This window comes from Megalops cyprinoides, chromosome 8 (assembly GCF_013368585.1).
Source record: "Megalops cyprinoides isolate fMegCyp1 chromosome 8, fMegCyp1.pri, whole genome shotgun sequence".
Taxonomy (NCBI): Eukaryota; Metazoa; Chordata; class Actinopteri; order Elopiformes; family Megalopidae; genus Megalops; species Megalops cyprinoides.
In genome coordinates, this window is record NC_050590.1 from 26,011,075 (window position 1) to 26,020,025 (window position 8,951).

Genomic DNA, 8,951 nt, shown 5'->3' on the forward strand with positions numbered 1-8,951 from the left:
GATGACAAATGAAATGAGATGGAGTACGTTTGGCTTCTTCCACAGTTTTTTAAAATGAACATTTTAACCATAATTTAATGGCTTAACTGTTTCAGGACAACCACTTGGGCATTCTGTCCATCTGAAGACTCACACATTCAGCAGCAATTTCTGCTCAACTTAGAGGAGACATTACTTGTAGCAGGGAGTTATTAATCAAGTGCCCATCTATTGCTCATCCATTTGAGCAGAGAAATGTCACTTGCTGATATCAGAGTGTGAAAAGCTAAAAAAGGAGAGATTTCTCTGCTGTGAAATCAGCTCCTTCATTCAATGTTCCTACCTAATAAAATATATGGAAAGGAAGAACATATTCAATTTCAGACTTTCAGTGTAGTTAGATTTTAAGAGGGACTCCAGATCTGCCACAAATCTTAGTTAATTTTGGCATGTACTTGCTGAAATTGTACCTTGGTATCACAACAGCACTGCAAAATGTAGATGTACACATTAACATTAACTGTCTACTTTTAAGCTATGTTAATTTTGACACAATGTGTTATCTGTTCCATCATGTAAACATTAGCCACAGTATATGCGGATATTCCCTCCACATCAACGTTTTCAACGAATCCTTATATCACCACCTGTCAATAGTATGGTACTAGAGTACACTACAGTAGAGTACCAAACTATTGAGTGGTCAGCACTACTACATTGTGTTTGCATTAAAAGAATCTTCTATCTGCTCAGATATTAAGACCATTTAAATACTGTGCTCTGCATTAGTGGCAAAGCACCTCTAAATAAATGGTCACACCCATCAGCACAAGCAACAGTAAAGATGAGGAGACATATAGCCACAAGTGTGTTTTTTGCCATGTCCATCCTCTAATACTGATGTTGCATTAGATTGTGATTTCTTTCTGCACTGTTTAAATTGGGTCCAAATTTCACATTTTCAGGGACTGCAAAAAAATGTTGTCAATGGCCCAGCATTTGCTTTTAAAGTATTTTTAAGGGAACATTTAACGGCAACCTATACTTATATGTCTTATACTTAACGCAAAAGTGATTTCTGAAAGAACATCCATTTGCATCTATTTTTAAAAGGGTTATTACATTCCCTGAAAAATACCCTGCTTTTCGCTACCATTTTCAATGTATGGGAAAGGGTTGAATTATCCTCTTTTGTACTGATCCCTTGACATCCACTGAACACTGTGATTGCCATCTTCCAACTTTTCATTCTTACAGTACAGTGTGTTTGCCTTCAACCACCATTATTCACAACTAAATGCAAAAATCTCTGACTGTCAGCCAGCAATGGTAAAGGAACAAGTATTAAGCTACAAGAGGAAGCTCAAGAGGGAGAGAGTGGAATAAGATGGGAGAGGAACTTAAAGATTTGGAGGGAGACATAAAAATGGCCAAAAATTTCCAAAATGACCACAGACAGATTTCAGTCATATTTAGCATGATCCAAACAGAGCAGTATTCTCTGACCTTTATTTTCAGAGTGCCTGCAACATACTTTCAACATTTTCAAACACAATGCAATAACAGACACAGAGTGTTGATATACTGAACACCATTACCACCTTCAATTTGACTCTTTTGAGTTTTTATGTGAGAGCCTAATTAGGATGTTTATTTGTTCTGCATGTGATCATATGCACTCTTGATTACAGTTATGCTGACTCAACTTATCTGTTTCCATAACTGTAATTTCACCTCCATGAGCACAGATCCATTCTGTAGCGTATCTGGTGCAAATATTTTTTCTTGCCCCCCCCCCCCCGCCCCAAACACAAGTGCATGCTTGGGCGCACACACACAGACAACCACTTCAGACAATTAAATTAAATAAGCGGTGGGTAGAAATAATATTTATTTTTAACCCTTTCGCACGTGCGGTCACACCGATGCGATTTTCCGCTTAGCACGTATGCAAAAACTGGTGCGATTAGAACACTAGATTGGAAAAATTCTAGCTAAATTTAGCTTTGAGGAAACAGCGATTTAATGTTAAAAATAAAGCAAACGCTAACTGAAAAATATGAGAAGCTTAATAACGCTAATGAAAACATAATGAACCATGTAACATAACACGCGCTACATAGCATAAAAAATAAGTTACATGCGAAAGGTTTAATAAAACATGCAGTTTTGGAACAGTTCAATAAGGACAAATAAAAATACATAAACATAGGCTATGACTCAAATCTGTAAGTGTTATACACAAGGTGGGAAGGTGGTATACATAGCTATCACTATTACAAGTAATTTTAGTGATATTGTTGAATGGTCACTTTGAAGACTGAGTGAAACTGTCAATGCATGAGAGGGTCCACCTACAATAGTAAAGCAGCAAAAAAATCACCTTCCTACATGGGCCCCTGACAGGCAGCAATTAAATGGAGCCTTCTCCTGCCTACTCCGTTACAGCCTGTGAGAGGACTGACACTCAGCTGTATTGCACCCCCTCAGGCCTCTCTACTGAATGATTGCTAAAAGAGTGTAGTAGTCTCTGCACTTGGCATGGAGGTGTGTGAGCGGAGACTTGATTACAGGAGGCAGGGGATTAAGAAAGATGGAAATCTGATAAGTTTCCCTACCCTTAAGTTCAGAGAACATCTGTCTGCTACTCCTTGGTTATGTTTTTGAACCTGGTGACAAGCAGCAGTCAGCTTCAGGAGCTGGTTGGTTCTGTATCAGTGATCACTTCCTGTCTCACTGGGCACATTCCTGTTAGGTAGACTGTACCACACAGTCAACTCAGGGCTGTTTTAATTGTTTTTAATTGTTTATTTGTTATAATTGTTTAATTCTAATTTTGTTCAATTTCCACAGCTGTACCTGAGTTGCCCCTCATTCCACCACTACACAACAGTGGCTATTGCAAGTGTGAGAATCTCAGAGGGTTTTTTCTCTCTCTGCTATGAAGGCTGATGACGGATTATCTTCATCATGTCTGTCTGTGTGCAAGTGGCTGTGTCTGTGCACTCTTGTCCATAGGATTACTCAAGAAAAAAATGCAACTACAGTTGTGAAATGTACACCAAATATATGTCTCACCAAGCAGTTGGATGAGTTTGCTCATGGGTGATCTTGACATACTTTTTAAGGTCACAGAACTACAAATAGCAGTGGGGTCTTGCGCATGCTGTGAGGTATGTAAGTGCACATTAAAGATGTTTGAAAGAAGGCTAGCTTTAAAACTAACAAAATAAGGAAGCTAATGAAGATTAAATGATTTTACTGCTGCTCATCTACTGAACATCGTGTTGCCTATACTTCTAATGGGTTTTTTGTCCTCATTTATCAACCCACTGTCATACTCCAATTATACTTAATTAGGGTTAATTAGAGGTATTAGGAAGATTTACATACGTTAAGTTGGAAGCAATGAAATCATACATGCTTAACAGTCAAGTGTTGTTTGTCAATAATAAGGTTGTTTGAAATGAGTTCGGTTATGATTATCTGAGAGAATCAAGGGGTTAATAAGTTATTAGCCACATCAAAATTGCAAATTGGACAGGTGGTTCTTTAGGGGTTTTGTAAACTGAATGAAATGGCTTGTGAGGTGGCTTCAGCAAAGCATATGATCATAAGTTGAAACATGAAATGTGATTTGGTTTGAAATGAAATGAGAGTTCAGGAGTATCTAATTGGGTAAGGTGCTTACCTTGTGGTACAATCTCAGCCATGTCATTAGTCAGTGATGACCAGAAGCCCACAATGGTGGAATAAATTGGCTTGATTTTGCCATGGACAGGTGTGGAAATGTCAGCAGAGGTTCCTCATCTTCCCACTGTCAGGCACCCTGTAATTGCTCAGGTGTTTGGGAGCAGCTTGGATGATGTCAGCAGAGTAGTATTCATCTCTCCTGTAGTGCCCCGTGTGACTTTTAGTGTGATAAATAGCTGTTGGCTGCATGTGAATGTATTGGAGGATGGAATTTGCTTTGCCTCAGTGCTCCTGCACTAGTGTGGAGGTTGTCATGGTGAGACCTGCCTCCAGCAATGTATACTGTGTGATTCCAAAAATAGGTTGTATAAAAGGGAAAAGGCATAATTCAAAAAAGCTAAATACAAATGAGCACATTTCTTAATACATTCATGCCATTAATGGAACTTTAGAAAGCAGACTTAGGTAGACAGAAATTGGATGCTATTTACAAGAATAAACACAAATAATTACTATGGTTATTAACATGTGACATCAAAGTCACAACAGTCTACCAGTGCATGAGGCATTTGACTGTGTAGCAGCATCTCTCCTGCTGTGGGATTGGAAAAAAATCAGAGATAGCTGCTATTTAAAACAAGAAGAAAAATACCCAAGATGATCTAGCTGGCATGACATACCACGTCCTGGTCTCCATGAAGGTACTTTCATCTAAGGTAATTGACAAAAATGTCCTTGCTGCTTGCCTGCCTGCCCTTGGAGTGAGGAGGGCATGTATTCTCAGCAGTGTGTCAGCATATTTGCTCTCTTCAAGCTGCAAAGTGCTGAACACAGCAAGTCAAACCAACTGAATTAAGGACTCAAATTTGATTGGCTACTTTGAGACAGCTGTAATGCTTGAAGAAAATATTTGAATAGTAGTTGTTGACAGTAGTTGTTTTTCCCCTTCCAACTCTCTAATGATTCACCTAGTTGGAAAAGTAGTTTCCAAAAAATCAAACAAAATAGTATGGCATTATTATCCAGTTATTGACACATTTTTGCAACCCCTGAGAGAAACATGGCACTAATTTTCTAACTTATTTTGATTATGATGTTTTCTGTCAACTTTTATGAATGTGCAGCTGCACTACAGGATGCTGCAGTAACATGCTTGGGTGTTTATCCAAGGCCCCAAAGCATGGACATACACGCCCTAAACACTAGTCTGCACAATCTAATGAGTCAGCCTAATGGGTGGAATTCAAAATGTACAGACAATGTACACTCTCAATATACAGCTCTTCACTCAATCTTCACACCATCTTCACAGAAAGTACATATGATAAAAGCTAATGTGAAATAACTAAACAAATAAGTAAACAAGCACCAACTGTATTCATAAAAAATTTGGAATAATTACCTTTGCCAAATCTGCCTTCACGCTGCAGTTTAACATTAACTCTAAAATCATTAGTCTCTAAATCAATCTAAGGATGTCATGAGGCCTGATTAAAAGGATATACGTATTGATTTATTTAGGAATTTTGAAGAATTAGTTTGCAGGTGGAAACTACTAAGTGGTGCATGCCAGAATTGCATTGACATGTTCCTTCCAAATTAAGCTCCTCTCCCTCTTTCCCACAAAATGAAATTTCTGCTTATTGCACTGACTGCTAGTAAATGTCTACGTATTATTTATGCAGCAAATATTGAGCATTCATTCTCATCTCCCTCTCAAATCACCTACACGTTAATAGTTTATGTGGATAGGGGATAACACAATCCATTGAAGACATGGACCACAAATATTAAAATTTGCTGATTTGACCATTAACAATAATTTCTAGTCCACATTGTTTAAAAAAATAATCAAAATAAATGATGGTCTTGGAAAAAGTGTTCTCTCTCACCATTACAACTTAATATGTAAAGATGTTTGTTCATAATCAGTGCATTGATGTTTCAGATTTCAGATTACTTTGGTTCAATATGAAGAATAGGATATGACAGAATACTCGGGTTCCTGGGGCACACTGTGCATACTGTTCTTGATTCCAGTATAGATCTATTGTTATTGAGCTGTTGAGTGAATACTGATCTGACCGATCAGATCAGAATACTGACTTGACATTTTGTAGTGCTTTGTCATAGACAGTGGATTTTGGAAGTTGACCATACAAAACAAGTTCTGAGCTAAATAAATAAATCAGAAATGCTTTTAAAAAGAATTCATATTAATTAAGACAATTTTCCTCAAATGTGTTTAAAGGACATAATAAAATATGCATGAATATTATATATGTATGTGTGTGTGTCTGTGTGTGTGTGTGTGTGTGTGTGTGTGTGTGTGTGTGTGTGTGTGAATGGGTGAAAAATATTCTTTTAATTGTTTTTTCTAAAAACTGTATTGTGAATAACTGATTACCTTTCATTTCTCTTCGAGAGGGATGAAAAAGACATTAATACAAACACAGTAAAGGAAAAATACTATATAAAGCAGGAATCAATTCAGATGATAAACCAGAACACTACACTGTGAAAAATAGAAAGCTGAAGACTGAGAAAATACACAAACAAAATCAGCAAAATCAACCATGCTAATCAATGGAATTTATTTCAGGCCTATATCAGTTTGAACACATGTAAGGTAATTAAAATTTTGGTATTTTGTCAGAAGCCACATCTCCCAACCTGTCTGAGGAAGGTTATTTTTATCAGCACAAGAACATCTCCAACAGTACATTTTTATAGCACAAATGCACCTCTAACAGAACATTTCCTTCACAAAGAATTAAATGCAGAGGAAATGGAGCTCAATCAAACCTAATTCACTGAGAGCTCAGCTGGAACAAAAACATGCAATTTTTGTTCTGCACCTGTTCTGGTTGCTGCAGTGTTATTCATTTTAACACCTGCCCAGCCATTCTGGAAAAGAGAAATAATGCATTATTATATTAAAACTATGTAATATAATACCTGTGTATTCTTATATAAGTATACAGACCCGGCCTGTGGCATAGGTGGTATAGGCGAACGCTAGGGGCACCATCCATCCATAGGGGTGCCCTAAATGAGGGAAGAAAAAAAATCAAAAATTTAAAATTTTTACTATTTTTTACTAATATTATTTTAATCATATTATTTCGAAATATTACAAAAAAGCCCACAACAACATAACTACATAGCCTATTAAATAGGCCCTATTTTCTGGGTTGCCGCAATTTTCAGCAAGCCATAACTTGGCAAATATGCAACCGTGGGCCAAATATTTTACAAGTTAGAGATCTAATAGCGTAGAACAATCCCTGAAAATTTCAAGCATCTAGCATGAATAGCTCAAAAGTAATGACTTATGGAACTCAAAAACAAAAGAAGGTACAAGCTGAAAATTTTGCACACTAGTTTTTGGGTACAATGACACTATTTGCATGAAGCAAATCCAAGATGGTCAATCGGGAGGCCCCATTTCACATGGAATGACCCAGTTTTATACGGACAGCAGAATAGTTTTGGGCCATATACATAACACCAACAGAAGGTTCTACACTTATGTATCCAACAGTAGACATCCTGATTAGTGGTAGTACATCTCAACTGAGAGAAACCCTGCAGATTATGCCACCAGGTTCAGAAAAACAAGCCTCCTTCAACAAACAACCTGGCTCTCAGGTCCACCTATCCTATCATGCACCAGTATGGATATGTCTCCTGAAACAAACACCTTTGCTCTTGTAGATATAGAGAGATGAAGAGATCCGTCCTGATATCACAGCCATAAAGACTCAGAGTTCAGAGGGGCAACTGGGCTCTCATCACTTCTCGTGCTTTTCAAGCTGGAGGACACTTAGTCACATTATGGCCAGACTCATTCACGTTGCCATATCCTTTCAAGGTCCAGACTATGCTGGTCACAAGGGATGGCAAAGTTTCAGAGAGCTGTGTAGCACTACAGAAATGGCCAAAGGCAAAAACCTGCTCATTGGATCTGTACAGCAGGAAGTCTTCAAAGAAGAATACAGATGTATTGAGAGAAGGCAGACAATTTCAAAGCAAAGCCCACTAAAAAAGCTCAACCCCATTATGGATGAGAACACATTACTCAGGATAAAGGGTTGCTTAGTCTCAGCAGGCATACCAAGAGAGGAAAAACACCCTCTTATCCTCCCATGCTATCACCACGTCTCTACCCTTCTTGTGAGATTTTATCATGAGCATGTGGCACACCAGAGACATCACATTATGGAGGGAGTGATCTGTGCTTCAGGATTATGGATCATTGGAAGCAAGAGAATTGAACATATATTGATACCACTGACACATCATTCCACACTTATCTGCAGAAGAGAGGCTGCACCTGGCTGTTTAACTCACCACATTCATCACATATGGGTGGGTCATGGGAGAGACTAATAGGAGTAGCCAGGCGTATCCTAGATGCAATGTTGCTGAAATCAAGACCTACCTGTCTTACCCACGATATTTTGAGCACTTTCATGACTGAAGTCATGGAGATAATGAATGCGAGACCTCTACTGCCAGTTTCTACAGATCCGGACAACCCTACAGTCTTTACCCCAGCAATTCTCCTGACGCAAAAGGTGGATGCTTTGACAGCGCCCTCTGGAGACTTTAACACATCAGCTCTTCATGGAAAGCAATGGAAGCAAGCCCAAGCTCTTGCAGATACCTTTTGGAAACATTGGTGTGCAGAGTACTTGTCCTCTCTGCAAGGTTGTAGGATGTGGACAGACGTGAGGTCCAACGTGAAGGTTGGGGACGCTTGTCATTAAATACATATGGCCAAAATATCTTGTTATAAAAGATTAAGTGCTACGAACAGGCTATTGAAGACAGTATTGGCTATGACTAAAAGGCAAATGCTAGACTACACTGCACTCCAACCTACCGTGGTTTGCCTGCACTCTTCTCCGCTCCCACATGTCTCAGGCCTCAAATACATAAACCATTAGCCTTTATAGACGTATTGTTTCTTGAGTAAAGAAAATGCTGTACTTATTCAAACAACCAGTTCTTTATTTAGCCTTGCATTGCAGCCCTTGCACTGCAAACAACCAGAGACTGTTTCCAAACAACTGCCTACTATTCTTCTACAGCAGTGTTTCTCAAACCTCTCCTGGAGGGCCCCCTGCCCTGCATGTTTTAGATCTCTCCCTGCTCCAACACAGCTGATTCAAATGATCAACTCGTTATGAACTCCTGAAGCTGCTTAATAACAAACTGATAATTTGAATCAGCTGTGTTGGAAAAGGAAGAGATCCAAAACATGCAAGCCAGGG